Source organism: Aquarana catesbeiana, linkage group LG02 (assembly GCF_042186555.1).
Source record: "Aquarana catesbeiana isolate 2022-GZ linkage group LG02, ASM4218655v1, whole genome shotgun sequence".
NCBI lineage: Eukaryota > Metazoa > Chordata > Amphibia > Anura > Ranidae > Aquarana > Aquarana catesbeiana.
Genome location: NC_133325.1, coordinates 450,550,843 through 450,567,576, shown reverse-complemented (window position 1 = coordinate 450,567,576; position 16,734 = coordinate 450,550,843). Strand labels below are relative to the sequence as shown.

At 42.1% G+C, this 16,734-nt stretch overlaps 1 protein-coding gene across 7 annotated transcripts in view; it reads left to right on the top strand.

Annotated features, from left to right (window-relative positions):
• DLGAP3 (DLG associated protein 3) overlaps positions 1 to 16,734 on the top strand; it is a 623,552-nt gene that overhangs the window by 202,913 nt on the left and 403,905 nt on the right. For all 7 annotated transcript variants that reach the window (XM_073615583.1, XM_073615577.1, XM_073615578.1 and 4 more), the window contains one exon: positions 3,386 to 3,472. The gene's annotated coding sequence lies outside the window, so the exon portion shown is untranslated. The remainder of the gene's footprint in view (positions 1 to 3,385; positions 3,473 to 16,734) is intronic.

The following is a 16,734-nucleotide window of genomic DNA, read 5'->3' as shown; positions in this document are numbered from 1 at the left end:
GCATTACATGTTGCTAAGGTGACAGTGTACTCGTTTTCCAAGTGCACATTTTTCTAAAATATGGTACATCTTATAGCTCATAAAAAAGTGTTTTCTTTTCTTCTGAAGCACTTTATATTATACCAGTGTTGCCGGTGAAGCTGTGTCCTCAATATTTCCACATACAGTATATTTTGGCCATCTGATCAGCAAATTGAAGAAAGTGTTAAATAAAGAATACTGAAACGGAACATTTGATACCCAGAGCAGATTATTCTATAACACTCCCCTGCTCTACATGACAATAAGGGGTTGATTTACTAAACTGGAGTGTGCAAAATCTGGTGCAGCTCTGCAGACACCAATCAGCTTCCAAGCTTTTTTTTTGTCAAAACTGAATAAGCTGAAGTTAGAAGCTGATTGGCTACCGTGCACAGCTGCACCATATTTTTCACCCCCCCCGGTTGTAGTAAATCAACCTCTAATAATCTTAATATAAAATAAAAAATAAAGAAGACTCTCAATATTGTCCCTTTATACTAATGATCAGTAGAGAAGTGCTTCCTTACATTGGTGGTGAGTAAAAAAATTCCCAGTTACATGGTGGTGAGGTGGAAAAAGAGCCCCTTTACATTGGTGGACAGTGTAGAAGTGACCCCTTACGCTGGATGTCAGTGGAAAAATTGCTCCCTTACATTGATCGTCATTGTAGGTAGAAGTTAAAGGATAAGTTCACCTTTGCAAAAGAAAAAAATATATGCATTTATTTATGTATTATTTTTAAAGTAGTGGACCAGTAAAGCATTGCACTCACGATCAGCAGATTGTGGTTGTAAGGCGAAGGTCCTGCAGAGTGTCTGTGTATCTGTCTGGCTGTACTTCCGATACAGCCAGGCAGTTACACTGTGACAGGAAGCATGCATGAAGTACTACAGCGCTCAACAGCACCGTGGTAGTTCATTGAGAACTGCAAGCCGACAGCCACAAAGGCAGATCTTGTAGTTTTCCCATACACAGAACACTTTAAATAGATGACGCAGTCAGGAAGATCCCCCACTAGCTGTCAGAAAGGGGGATCGGGGGCCGGTGCATCTATAACATGTTACATGTTACACCCTGAATATGGGTGTAACATGTACTGTAACATGTTACAAAAGTTGAACTTCTCCTTTAATCCATCACTGCTGAAGGTGCCCCTAGCAACCTCTAGAGGAAACTTAGGGTTCCATGAACCCACGATTGAAAAAGCTTAGGTTAAAATTTTTTTTTACCACTATTTTTCCTATATACTGACTTTATAACCTCTTCACACTGCCATAATGCAAATATGCGGCCTGCGGGTTGAAGGGGTTGAAGCCTGCAGCTGCATGCTTCACCCTGGTACCGTTTTTTTAGAGCAAATGGTCAGCTTTTCTGTAATAACAACTGATACGGCTAAACAGTCGCTTGGCTGTTATTACAAGCAGTGGGAGGGGATGACCCCCCCCCCCCCCACTGCCTTCCGTCCCACCAGGAGGCCCGAGCGACCAGCCAACACGTCCGCCAGCTGGCCGAAGACCCGAACGAAGCTGAAATTGGCTTTGATCAGGTTTCGGATATAGTAACCTGGAAGCGATGTAACTTCCGGTTTACTGAACACTTAAAGGCGCCAGGTTTTAAAAAATGACAGCATTCAAAACAGCCAAACTTGGCATTTTGAATGCTTTTAAGTCTAAAGTCTTATAGACCCCAGATCCCTCCATAAAGAGTACCTGTCACTAGTTATTACTGTCACAAAGGATGTTTACATTCCTTGTGACAGCAATAAAAGTGATCAAAAATAAAAAAAAATTTAATAGACAGTGTAAAAATAAAAAAAAAATCTAATAAATAAGAAAAAAAAAATGTTTTAAAGCACCCTATCCCTCCATGCTCTCGAGCAGAAGTGATACGTAAGTCATGCCCGCAAATGTAAACAGTGTTTAAACCACACATGTGAGGTATTGCTCTACCTCTTTAGAGGTAGAGCAATAATTCTTGTGCAAGACCTCCTCTGTAGCTCTAAACAGGTAACCTGTAGAATTTTTTAAAGCGCCGCCTATGGAGATTTTTAAGTACTGTAGTTTATCGCTATTCCTCAAGTGTGCGCAGTTTTAAAGCATGACATGTTAGGTATCTATTTACTCAGTGTAACATCATGTTTCACATTATACAAAAAAATTGGGCCAATTTTATCGTTTTGTATTTTTTTTTTTTATTCAAGTGTATTTCTTGCACAAAAATTGCATTTGAAAGGCTGCTGCACAAATACAGTGTGCCATAAAATTCTTCTCTAGGGTCTCTACTAAAAAAATATATATAATCTTTGGGGGTTCTAACTATTTTTCTAGCAAAAAAATTAGATTTAAAGTGGTTGTATACACTTCTTTTTTAATTTTTACCTACAGGTAAGCCTTATTATACAGTTTAGGAGATATTCACTTTGCATGCAGCCGCTGACGTCAGCAGCACATGCGCTGTGAATGCCCGGCTAATGCCGGGAAGAAGACTCCCGTGCGCATGCGCGGGAGTGATGCCATTGTGGCTCCGGCCACTCACAGCGCCGGAGCTGTGAACCCGGAAGAAATGCCAAGGGCAAAATGTCAGCTCCCTCGGCGTGGACCGGGCTGCAATACGGGGACCTCGTTCTATGGTAAGTATTTCATAATGAGGTGCATAATAGCTCATTATGCCTTTGCCTTTACAGGGTTTTTTTTTTCTTTTTTTCTTTTGTGACATGTGCGGGTATACAGCCGCTTTAACTTGTAAGCAACAAATGCCAGAAAAAGGGTTAAAGTATTAAAACCAATCATACAAAGGTTGGATGAATATTGCCAAAAAAAAAAAAAAAGAGAAACATCAGAGGTGGAAGGAGGGATTTGTTTTCAAAATAGGGACAGTCCCTTGAAGTGAGAGACAGTTAGGAGCTATGCAAACCATTCTAATTCATCATAGCAGTCCACAGTGTTTGATAATATTCACCAGCTGACAGAGGAACTGCAATGCGGATCTAGCCCTGTTCTTTCAAAGCTGTGCCCCCAGCATAAAACAACGGTTTCCTCACTACAAATCACTGATGTTTCTCAGTACTATGGCCACTATGTGTGCTATGTCTGAAACTTGTATACAGGCCCCAAGTGGGTGACTAATGGAGTTAAATAATGTTGTTCATGTGCACAATGGCCGTATATTTGAAGTATTTGAAGACACTGGTCATTAGCCTGCATCCAATAATAATGTCTCTATCTTTAACCTTTTCTGCCTTCTGCCATTCCCTTCCCCCTCAGTGTGTTCTTCAAAGTTCGGTGATTGCTTTCTGCATCTATGTATTTCTCTCTGCTGTCTTCTCTCATTCACCTCCCCTCTATTTCTCTTTCTCTCTCTCTAGGCTCATGACGGGGGGATCCCGTGAGTGGTGTGACTGGAGCTTCACAGACCATGAAGTCAGCGGGATGTTAGAGTCAGTCTCAAAGTGGTAAGGAAAGCCGAGCTCATTTCATCCTCTGGCTCTTTTTCATTTCCCTGTATAAAAAAAAAAGATAGATGTGAAAGTCATGTAGCAGCAACGCCAGAATTTAGACATTTTAAGAGCAAGGCTTGAACATATTTTTCATGCAACAGATCCCAAATCTCATAAACATCATGTACACATGAAGGTGCATTATTTATGATATGTAGCGCAGTGCGATATTAAATATTGTATTCACCCTGTAGACTTAGAATGTACATGCACATTCAAGGTGATGTACAGTTTCTTGAATTATTTCTTAGATGTGAAAGCACTTGGTTTGATGAAAATACCACAATTGATGTGTACTATTTATTTTTTTCAAAACACTTTGTATGGTATGTAGTTAAATATGTACATGGAGGCAGACATATTTGCTCATTACATACTCAGGTCCTGCTTCCTGCTTTGCAGTTCCACACGGTAGTTTTCTTATACTGATCGTTCTCACAGTGTATGTCTTTGATTCAGCTGATAAAAATGCACTAACTATAGGCTTCATATGTTATCTGAACATTTTTTTAAAGCAGGGATGGTAAATAAATATAATACAAATACAGAGCTATCCCTAGTGGCTAATCTATACATTTATATAGTAGCATATGGAAGAGCAAGCATTTAAAAAGTGAACGTTGTGTAAAAAAATACATTTTTTGACCCCAACTTCTGTATAAACAAATATGAGCATGGAGCATGCTATGGAAATCCGTCATAAATATTTTGTCTATTGCGCATCCCTTTTTATACCTAGGGCTGGGTTCTGCCATCTTGGAACTGTTGACAACAGCTCCAGCAGCCATAGAGCTGTCACTCCAGTTTCTCTGCCCACTGATCGGTTCAGTCATGTGTCCACAGAGAGTTACCTGAAATTGAAAATAAAGCCTTAATGGAACACTAGTGCACATTCATCCTCCAGAGGTGTCATTGCTGGTGTATAAACACAGGCATATTGCCAGCTGTAACTACTTCAGCTGGCTTTCTCTCACTGTGCATGCTCCCACTGTCAGCCAGAGCGTTGTCATACGAGACAACGTGAGACTGACCTGAAAGCTATGCAAACACAGCAGTGGTGTATGAGATAGGGGGCAAAAGCTGTGACTGACATAGAGACGGATATGACACTGGAAGAAATGTGAGATCTTTTACCACTTGCTGACTGCCCCATAGATTTGCTGCTACAGGGCAGCCGCGCTTTGCAGAATCACGTATATATATATATACATGATTCTGCACTTCCAGGTAGGGGACACACATGACTAATCACAGCAGAAGCCGATCAGCGGGTGCTGGCCAATGTATGTGCGCCAGCACCCACTGACCATCAAGGAGAGAGGCTGGTCTGAGCTCTGCCTATGTAAACAAGGCAGAGGTCTGTCCTGGCGGTGGGGATGTGATAGCTTTTATTCCCTGTCTTGCAGGGAAAGAAAATCTATCACATCCCTTAGTAAAAGAAAGACATATAGTACACAAAAGCACTGGCCAGGCACACATTTAACCCTTTGATTGCCCTAGATGTCAGTGCCAGTGCATATTTTTCGTGCTGATCACTGTATTAGTGTCACTAGTTCCCACAACGTGTCAAAAGTGTCAGATTGTACACCACAATATCTCATTTCCGCTACAAGTCGCTGATCACTGCCATTACTAGTATTAAAAACTAAATAAAAACCCCAGTTTATACAGTATCTCACAAAAGTGAGCACTTACCTCAAAATAACTCAACACACAGTCATTATTGTCTAAACCGCTGGCAACAAAAGTGAGTACACCCCTAAGTGAAAATGTCCAAATTGGGCCCAATTAGCCATTTTCCCTCCTGTCATGTGACTCATTAGTGTTACAAAGTCTCAGGTGTGAATGGGGAGCAGGTGTGTTAAATTTGGTGTTATTGCTCTCACTCTCTCATACTGGTCACTGGAAGTTCAACATGGAACCTCATGGCAAAGAACTCTCTGAGGATCTGAAAAAAAGAATTGTTGCTCAACATAAAGATGGCCTAAGCTATAAGAAGATTGCACCCTGAAACTGAGCTGCAGTACTGTGGCCAAGACCATACAGCAGTTTAACAGGACAGGTTCCTTTTAAAACAGGACTCACCATGGTCAACCAAAGAAATTGAGTGCACATGCTCAGCATCATATCCGGAGGTTGTCTTTGGGAAATAGACGTATGAGTGCTGCCAGCATTGCTGCAGAGGTTGAAGGGGTGGGGGGTCAGCCTGTCAGTGCTCAGAACATATGCCGCACACTGCATCACATTGGTCTGCATGGCTGTCGTCTCAGAAGGAAGCCTCTTCTAAAGATGATGCACAAGAAAGCCCACAAACAGTTCGCTGAAGACAAGCAGACTAAGGACATGGATTACTGGAACCATGTCCTGTGGTCTAATGAGACCAAGATAAACTTATTTGGTTTAGATAGTGTCAAGTGTGTGTGGTGGCAACCAGGTGAGGAGTACAAAGACAAGTGTGTGTTGCCTACAGTCAAGCATGGTGGTGGGAGTGTCATGGTCTGGGGCTGTATGAGTGCTGCCGGCACTGGGGAGCTCCAGTTAATTGAGGGAATCGTGAATACCAACATGTACTGTGACATACTGAAGCAGAGCATGATCCCCTCTCTTTGGGGACTGGGCAGAAGAGGCAGTAATCCAACATAACGACCCCAAACACACCTCCAAGACAACCACTGCCTTGGTAAGGAAGCTGAGGGTAAAGGTGATGGACAGGCCAAGCATGTCTTCAGACCTAAACCCTATTGAGCATCTGTGGGGCTTCCTCAAATGGAAGGTGGAGGAGCGCAAGGTCTCCACCAGCTCTGTGATGTCGTCATGGAGGAGTAGAAGAGGACTCCAGTGGCAACCTGTGAAGCTCTGGTGAACTTCATGCCCAAGGGGTTGATATACACTTATTGGGATTTTTTTACCAAAATTATGTAGCAGAATACATATTGGCCTAAATTTATGAAGAAATTTGATTTTTGAAACTTTTTTTATTGGATATGTTTTATAGTACAAAGTAAAAATGTTTTATTTTTTTTTTTAAATTGTCTGTCTTTTTTTCTTTATAGCGCAAAAAATAAAAAACATAGTGGTGATCAAATACCACCAAAAGAAAGCTCTATTTGTGGGAAAAAAATTACATACATTTTATTTGGGTACAGCTTGCCGAACCGCGCAATTGTCAGTTAAAGTGGAGTTCCACCTAAAAGTGGAACTTCTGCTCATTTGTCCCTTTCCCCCCTCCGGTGCCACATTGCCACATTTGGCACCTTTCGAGGGGGAGGGGGAACGGATACCTGTCTTTGACAAGTATCCAGTCCCCACTTCTGGGAGACTAGGCCGCGTCGATTACGTCAGCAGCTCCGTTCCCTCCTCCTTCCCCTGCCGCTGGGCAAGTAGGAGAGCGCAGCGGTGCCTTTCGAATGCACAGTAGGGACCCAGTGTGAAGCCGTAATGCTTCACTACCGAGCTCCCTTACCAGCGATGGTGGCGGCAGCACCCGACAGCTAATGGAAACATCAGCTGTGGTGCCGACATCGCTGGACTCAGAACAGGTAAATGTCCTATTATTAAAAGTCAGCAGCTGCAGTATGTGTAGCTGCTGGCTTTTAATTTTTGCAGGGGTGGGCGGACCTCCACTTTAAAGTATCGCAGTGCTGTATCGCAAAAAATGGTCTGATCATGAAGGGGGTAAATCTTTCAGGGGGCAAGTGGCTAGGGAACCTCGATCATTTATTGAAAAAAAAAAAAAAATAGTTTTAGTTGGCAACAGTGTGAGCATGCAATATACACTAATACTGGAAGTATTTAAAAAGAAATGTTATGTCTGGTGACAGGGTCCCCTAAAGTAAATGCTGCAGAAATATTTCAAAGCATGTACTCTTTTCAAATAGATTATACTTTACCTATAAATTTGCCACTTTTTTCTAAAGTTGTGAAAAAGCCCTCAAGTTCAGCTAAAACGTATCATGCTTTATACACTTCAGATGTTCTAAAGTTGTGAAAAAAACCCCTATGCCCAGCTGAAATGTATCATGTTTACCCACTTAATAAGGTGAAATTATTACTCAATATTTGAATAAAGTCATAGTTAAACATCACATGACCAAAATATGGGAGCTGTCATTGCTAAGTTGTTTTTAGAATGCAAGTATTGGAGCTGTCATCCATATCCTTGTGTCACTGATAATGAGTCACTGACATGATACAAACATGTGGGTCACGATTCGTGACTTTGCAGGCCTTGGATTTTTGGCCTTTAGTTCTGTATAGGTTTTCTTTAATGAGTAGACCAAAAATGAACAGCCTCATTCTAAGGAGACCCGATAACTAAAACAGTGCTGTCCATGGTCCTGATCTCTCAGGATTACTGTGTACAGTAGTCAGTAAATGAAAAGACAAGTTGGTGCTTTTGCAGTGAATTGGTGTGTTTATGGATAAAGGCTAGTATAGCAGCAGTGTTTCTAATATGCAAAACTACAAAGGTCAGCTTTGTAGTATCCCAAGGATACAGTATATCTGATGCATAAATCCATCCAAGTCTAACAAATGCTTAGCTATGTGAAACTAAACACATATTACAATTAGCTTATATGATGTCCTTATATTTTTTGTAAATAAAAAGGACATTTTTACAGGGCTTGTACAATCAGTGTTAAATGTGTTTTGCCAGGTGCTGGGGTATGTTCCTGCAGCCTACAATGAGACAGCTATTCACATCCAGTAACATAAAAGGACGTGAGGTGGGCTTCAGTTTCTAACGAGTTAACACAGTTGAGTATTGTCCATGACACTTTTTTACTTGTACTAACAGTTAAAGTGTTACTAAACCCACAACAGTAAAATCAGTCTGTATATGCAGTAAAGCATGCTTGTTCAAGTCACTATGGAACCTAAGGGATTTATTCTCTACATTGTATAGCAAGACTGTTTGATCCTGTTTTCTCTGATCCTCCCCTTCTTGCATTGTCTCCAAAACATGTCCGGATAAGACAGAGTTGGGATTAGACATTGAGTTAGGATGCACATGCTTAGTTTGGTGTGTATTGCTAGAGAGTTTTTTTTTTCTTGGGAGAATGGATGGGATCAGCACAGAACCAATCAGCACTGTCCAGACAGAGGGTCGGGGGCCTGCATCCTGATAGGGCAGCCACCGCATTATGAAAACTTCTCCTACAAGCTTAACTAGGCGCTGATAGAAGTCACAGGACTGCTATATACTGCTGACAAGAAAAGGTATTTAGCAGTTTATATTTACTAAAATCATTTAAAGTGGTTGTAAACCCACAAAAAAAAAAAATAATAAAAAAAACCTGCAAGACAAAGGCGTAATGAGCTAGTATGCATACTAGCTCATTATGAAATACTCACCTTAGATCGAAGCCCCCATAGCAGTCCCCGTACACTGCTCTGGCCGGCGACATCGCTCCTGGAGTTACTTCCGGGTATTGGGGGCTCCGGCGCTGTGATTGGCTGGAGCCGCGATGATGTCACTCCCACGCATGCGTGTGGGAGCTGCCGGTAACGGCACACTAGCTGAAACAACGGCAAGAACATGCATGTGCCGATCATGTCGGCACATGCAGATACAGGGGATATCTCCTAAACCATGCAGGTTTAGGAGATATCCGGGGTAGCTACAGGTAATCCTCATTATAGTCTTACCTGTAGTAAAAAGTGGTCTGTAATGCCGATGGAAAATGTCCGATCGGAGCGTGTTGTCGGAAATTCCGACCGTGTGTGGGCTCCATCGGACATTTTCCATCAGATTTTCCGACACACAAAGTTGGAGAGCAGGAGATAAAATTTTCCGACAACAAAATCCGTTGTCGGAAATGTGTACACAAATCCGACAGACAAAGTGCCAAACATGCTCAGAATAAATAAAGAGATGAAAGCTATTGGCCACTGCCCCGTTTTATAGTCCCGACGTACGTGTTTTACGTCACCGCGTTCAGAACAATCGGATTTTCCGACAACTTTGTGTGACCGTGTGTATGTAAGACAAGTTTGAGCCAACATCTGTCGGAAAAAATCCTAGGATTTTGTTGTCGGAATGTCCGAACAAAGTCCGACCGTGTGTACGGGGCATAAGGTCAAAATACACTTGTCCCCTTCAGGGGCTAATCCTCTGATGTAGCTGGGTTTTCTTCTCAAATCACCTCCATGTGTGGGAATACATGCATATAGAAGTAAAAAAAAGAGAACCAATAGTGTTCTCTGTTTAAAAAAAAAATGAATACTGCCAACAAAGGTTGAAATTCCACTTGCAAGGTCCTGCACTGACACAGTGCTAATAAGAGTGCACTGACCTGCAGAGCTACAGAAAGAAGTTTTAGCAATCAGACTGACAGACAGGGCATGCTGGAACTCGCGATCGACAAGGTTGTTTTATGGAATTACGCTATGTGGCCTTTTCCCTTCTTGCTTTACATCATTGCCACCCATTGCTCAACATCACTCTGAGGGACACACCAATTCGTGGTTTACTCTTGGATGTCCATCCCTACCATTCCTCCGGAACATCTACCATAATCCACCACCCAAGCCTTATTTGATCCAATGGGACGTATGTCCTCTTGGGTCCACGAAATCTGGTAAGCCTTTTCATTGTCGGTGGTGGTGCACTTCAGATGTCAAGCGATTGTTTTGTTCTTCACATGAAGTCACTGCTTCTATATGGACCAGTAGCTTATATGAGTCTTACTAACATGGAGGACTTTCTTTTGAGTTTTGCTTAGATGTTTTTTAATATCAATTGAACTATATTGTCCTTACGTTGGAATTTTATCTCAATTTTTTAGCGCTAAACATATTTTTGTTTTACTGTACATGCTTATATCCTACTAGCCGTGTTAGCTGCTTATTTGCCTTTCTGGGCAGCGCAGAATCATTTGGTACATTTTCTTCTCAATAAAGTGTATAGTAGCTGTCTACTTATGGGGTTATCGATCTTTGATTGATTATGCAAAATATGTTAACCTGGGAGGATGGTATTTTAAGGATTGTTGGCTGGTAGATTGGCCATTGAGACAGTATACAAGTGTGTACAGTGGGGGTGGTGCATACACACTTGAATTACCCCCTAATGCCCCGTACACACGATTGTTTTTCTAGTCAGAAATAGATATGATGGCTTTTCTGACGGGATTCCGCTCAAGTTTGCCTTGCATACACAAGCATACTCTCAATCTTTTGCTGGCTGGAATTCGGCCAGCAAAAGACCGATGGAGCATACACACGGTTGCATTTTCCGATGAAAAACTCTCATCGGGCTTTTGAGGGCCGAGGTTCCGATCGCGTGTACGCGGCATAAGGGATACATTCTTGCTACAAGAAGGCATTATATACCCTCATTTACTATAAGCCCGTTAGGAAAGTATTGCACATTTTATCTTTTTAGATACATTTTTATCATGTTTGCCTTTCTCCTTTTTCCACACAAGATGGTGCTATGGTTTGCTAACAGTCTATGGGCCGTGTCCAGCATGTCGGGTTGTAATCCCAAGTGTTTCGGCTGTCGCTTAAGGTGATTTATTGACCAATCGCGTTGATCCTCCCAGGTCTTGGGTCTTATATAAGGGTGGGGTAATGGCATGTGTGCGTGCCTCTGATGACGTCATATATGATGAAACACATAGGGCGAAGCCACGCACATGCTACCACGTATGCAGGACCGCTTTTTGGCCATTTTGGTTTCTGGAGGAAGTTTGAGTTCTGGTGTTTTTTACATGCTTTCATATGATCTATCCATGTGAGTGTAATGTTATTGATTAAATTGATCCTGTTTTACAATATCACACTATGTGAAATATACTTTGATTTCATGCCCTTATAATGGATTCTAACCCTGTGTGGGAGCCTGGATCATAGCAAGTTTATATCAGTTGCTGAGGCTTCAGTGTACCACATTCCCTACAGTGTCTTGTTACCTGGAGATTGGAGATGAGGGTTTCATAACCTGGAATGTTGGCTCTGTTATTGTAAAATAAGTGCATTTGGCCCACTCTTAATAAGGGGGTCACACATGTTCTGGTAAGCGCAGCATGAGTTTGGTTGGTGCCACCTTAAATATCCTGTGATTTCCAGCCTCTATCACGCCATGTGGAACCTTTATCCTGATTAACCATTTTGCAACCTTCTCAATTTTGGACTCTTTAACTGTTTTTTTCTTTTCTCTGGAGTCACACATTTACTTATTTGTTTATTGTGTCACATAGTATTGTGTTATTGAAATTTTGGTTATCATTTGCTCTGATCCCGGAAGCCACAAAATAAGCAAACTGATAATCCATAGACAACCAAAGTAGACTGCACAAATAGCGTAATCACAAAAAAAAATCTTTACGATTTTTCATGCCACACATCACATGACCATCTTTTACATAACAGACTTATAAAGCATATTTTGTGTGCGTCCATAGACCCATGCTTTCTCCTCGCAGTATTTGACTGACAGCTGCTGCCTGAGTCTCACTTATTTTTTTATTAGAATAAAATATATGCAATATACCTTATTATAACTAGAATGTACCGTCTATCTTTTTCTTTCTCCTTTGTTTCATCTCTCAAATGCAAATTTTTTTTCTGCTATTCTCAGACTTCCTGTTCTTGGATGGCTGTATTTGTTCTCCATGCCCCCTTGTGTATGTGAACATCTATGTGTAGACACATTCAACTCTATGAGAATTGTAGTATACATTCGGCAGAGCATGTGACCAGAAATAAAGTCTCTGCTAGCTCTACATTAGGTGCATCAGTGCAGTATAGGGAGCATGCGCATGACAAAAAAGAAGCCTATAAACAATGGTGAGAGATTTAAAAAAAAAAATGGTTATTTACTGAAGAGTTGCCTTCCACTTGGGTGCACTTGGTAAAATGTGTAGGATTGTTTTGTGGCGTATCATGTGTATGGCATTCAGGACTCTAGTACTGTTATCTTTCACTTCCCTGTTGGGGGCATTGCCCAAGTTATCATTATGTATAATCTCCTGGATCAATGGAAGCAATCTAATGGCCAGAATTTATGTAAAGTGTTTTAGGTTTAAGCTTATTAGAAAAATCAGGTGGTAGATAAAGAACTGCCTCGGGTCTTTCCCCTCCTTTGGAATAACTGTAGCTGTGGCCCTAAGTTTACCTGCTGAAAAATGTTTGTTATTGAGAATTGGGTTGACGATCTTAAAAAGGGGTGGGACAGGATGTGCTGGAATAATTTATAGTAAAGTTGAACTGTCTGGCACGAGGACTTATCAGGTTTGGATTCTTTCAGTAGTCTATCCAGTTCCTCCACTGAAAATGGTGTATCCAGTGATTGCCTATCCTCAGTTGTATGGAGAGGCATACTGGACTCACAAAGATATTGATTGATTTTGTCTAGCTTGTTTTGTCAGCTGCAGGGTTGGGAAGTGCTGCATAAGTTGTGGTAACATTCTAGGAAGCGACCTGCTGTATGTTTGGATTCATGTAGCATCTTATCTTTACCCAAATGCATACTTGGGATAAAGGACTCTAATCTCATCTTTCTAAAGGCCAGTATTCTGCTGGGTTTATTACCCCATTCATTATAAGAAAGTGTCCTTTTTTTTTAATTTTTTTTTTTTAATAATTGTGTTTTTTATTTGAATTTTTCAAAAGAGACCAAAAAAAGACAAAAGGTACAAATGAAGATAACATAATACAAAAAGGTAAAATGCCATGAGTAGCACTAAACATAAAATCTCTGCAGGTATTACATAAGTAAAGTCAACAAATCAGTACAATACAGCAAGGAGGTCGAAGTTCAAATTACTCACAAACTAGGCTCATGAAATCAATTAACTATTGTGGGTTCATAATGAAGATAAGTTAGGCACAAGAAATGTGTGCAAAAATGTGTGCAATAGAAAATACCAAATATTAAGTCACAGAGCAAGGCAAAGGGGTCGCAAACTCAGACTGATACCAGCACTCCCATATTTTATTAAATAGTGGAATATCATTGAGTACAGTAGCAGTTAGGTATTCCATTCTCCGGATTCTAGACCAAGGCGGAGGTGTATTGGACAGCCAACAAAGCGCAATAACTCTCCTGGCAGCCAAGAGGATGTAGGAAATCAGTCCTTTAATAGGTTTGGCAATACCGGAGAAGAAAAGACCCTGTAAGTAATAGGATCAAGTGGAAGGGACAAATCTAACACTTTCTGAAGCAACATCGTCACCTCAGTCCAAAAAGGCTGTATCATAGAACATTGCCAGTCCACAACGCCAACACATAGCTGAGCAGGAGGGATAATATTAGTAGTATGACCTCTGGAGTCCTATACCAGAACATCAGGATTTTAAGGGTAGTCTCCCTCTGCACCACGAATTTGGAGGATTTAAAAGCAGAAGTCCAAATCTTATCCCACATCTGAGAGGTGATGGGCCGTTGTAGCAGATGTGCCCACCTGCGAATATTGGAATGAGTATCTTCAGTAAGAGGAATAGCATCATGGAGAATGCGGTATATAGAGGACACTAAATGTTGGGGACCTTGGGCACACAAGTATTCAAAAGAGGTAGGTTTATCTAGGATTAAGGACGTGGACAAAGAATGAAAAAAATGTATAATTTGTAGATAAAAATAAAACTTGTGTATAGGAATGTCAAATGTTTCCCGGAGTTCGTCAAAAGTATGTAACCTACGAGTAACCGGATGTACCAAATTTCGAAGTTTAAATAGGGAAGCCTGCATCCATGGTAGCATGCGACCAAGAAACAGACTTTCTGGTATTATCGGAATAAAGAAGAATGCATGGGGAAGAGAGAGAGAACCTCTTAAAGCATTTATGCCAAATTGTTAGGGTAAAAAGCATTGGAGCAATGCACATCTCAATATAGAGTCACTATGTAAGGACTGTGACCACAGTAGGGAACATGGGTGAACCAGGTAAAGGCCCCCCCTTTGAAAGTGCCCTTGTTTAAGTTTGGTGGGTCTTAAAGTATTATTAAACCCTCAGTTGTTGTAAGCACTTTTAACAGCTGATGTAATTGCTTACTGAGTATGCAGCTACTTTATCTTTTAATCCTTGCTTGTGTTCTTTTTTTTAATGTAATCGTTATTTATGACAACAAAAATGACAAATTATGAGAATACACATAATGAACTTTGTCGTCAACATACTGTAAGGCAGGAATCAATTACATAGATCAATACAAGCAGTAGTAGGTCGTGAACATCTTTCCAATGCTATGATGACCTTTCCCAGAAGGGGGATAGACTACCAAGCTGGCATAGAGGCTACCTAGGCTTGTGGTGGTGTGGTTAGGCGAGTATGTACTGCCTCACGGAATGAGTGACCATTCTAAGTTTCCGGGTCTAATGAAAGGCCCACTCCTGCATGTCCTCAGTGGAGAGGGGCGGTTCGGGGAACCTCCATCTGACCCTCTCCGGATAGTATCTAGCCCACGGACACACAAGAGAAAGGCGTTGCACCATTATGGCCCCTGTCTCCATTACAGTACGGAAAGGGAGCATCAACCATTATAAAAAGTGGACCTAGTAGTAGTGAAGTGCCTAATTTCCACTAGGTAGCATGGTCTAGGTCAGGGGTAGGCAAACCCTGGCACTGGTGCCGTAAGCGGCGCGCAAAGCCTCTTTTGTCGTCACTCGACTCCCTCGCCATCAACATTTTTGGTTCTCTAACTTTGCTGTAGTTGCGATCGTCAGCTTTTGTGATGGGAAGAGATTGGGTGCAGTTCTGGTAGGAGGGGCAGTCCCTGTTTCCAGGAGGAGGAGGACTGTCATTGGCCACTTCTAAAGCCAATCATAGTCCTGCTAGCCTGCCCACCATCTGGAGGAAGATGACTTGCTTGGTTGCTACTACCATTCTCAGAAAGAAGGGATTTTACTGTGATTGAGAAAACCACAATCAGGTGACAGTTTGTGGAATTACTGTTGAGCATTTAGGAACTTTGTTGAACGTATTCCTGAACCTTTTATGTCACTTACTACTAAACCCCTGCACTCTGTGTCCCTTTAATCCACAGCCAGTATTCAGCGCAATGAAAATCACAGCCAACTTTTGCTGCGGCGCATAAACTTTTTCTCAGCTGTGGGGGCCCAACTTAAGATCCTGCACATAGGCCCACTGCTTTCAGAAAATGCCCCTGACCTGAGCTCATCATTGCGCATCCATTCCAGATGCTTGTATGTGACATCACATACATTACATACAAGCACGTGGGCTGGATGCGAGAGGTGGATCAGCAGGATGAGTGTGCCAGGACAGGTAGATGTGTCTCATATGTGCTTCCTTTCACCACTCTGCATATCACAGATGAGAAGAGGGTACAGCGATGGAGCAGATTAGCAGGAGGGGTTCAGAGGTGGGACAGTAGAGCAGGAGAGTACAGCGGTGGGACAGATGTGCAGGGAGGTACAGTGGTGAAACAGATTTGCAGGGGGGGACAGTGATCTAGGTGTGAAGGTGCATGAATTGGGGCTGATCTGAAGTGTGGAGTTGCAGGAATTGGGGCTGATCTGAGGCGTGAGAGTGCAGGATGTTAATTTCTCACTACTAGTTTACAGCATTTACTTCATAAAAAGTCCTTTTCGTGATTGAGAGTGTGAAGTTGAATCTTTTTTGTCATAAGATCGGCACACTCAATTTCTTGGAAAACATTTTTCGGCACACTGTGCTCAAAAGGTTACCTACTCCTGGTCTAAGTAAACGTGTGATCTCCAAAACATGTCATAGAAACCAACGGCTGAGCCAAAAAGTTGGTATAACTCAGAGATCATGCGAGGGATGGGTTCTTCCGCAACAAAGAGAAGCTCAAAGGGTGTAAGCTGAGAGGTAGCTCTAATGGGCTGACCTTGCGTAGCAAAAAAGAGTTGTTTATGTCGCCAGAAATCCATTGGGAGGCTGCCATGGTGAGCCCTAAGGGTCTCAAGAGTGGGGAGTCTACCGTTCTCCGGGAATTTGCCACAGCAAGCATTAGAATCATCCGTCCACTTCTTAAAGAATGCTATTTGTTCTCCTGGGGGAAAGCAGCAGAAGCCCCCAAGTGGGGCCAGTGGGGACACAGGGGGGCCAGGGAGTATATACTGTTGATCCTATCCCAGACCTTAAGAGTCTAGGTCGTTAAGGGAGAGGTAGCGCCTGACAACCCCCTGTGTTCCCTAGATGGCCACGGAGCATAAGCTAGGTTTCTACCTGCCAGGCATTTTTCCAGGGATACCCAGAGCCTGGATCGGTGTGGAAATGCCAGTT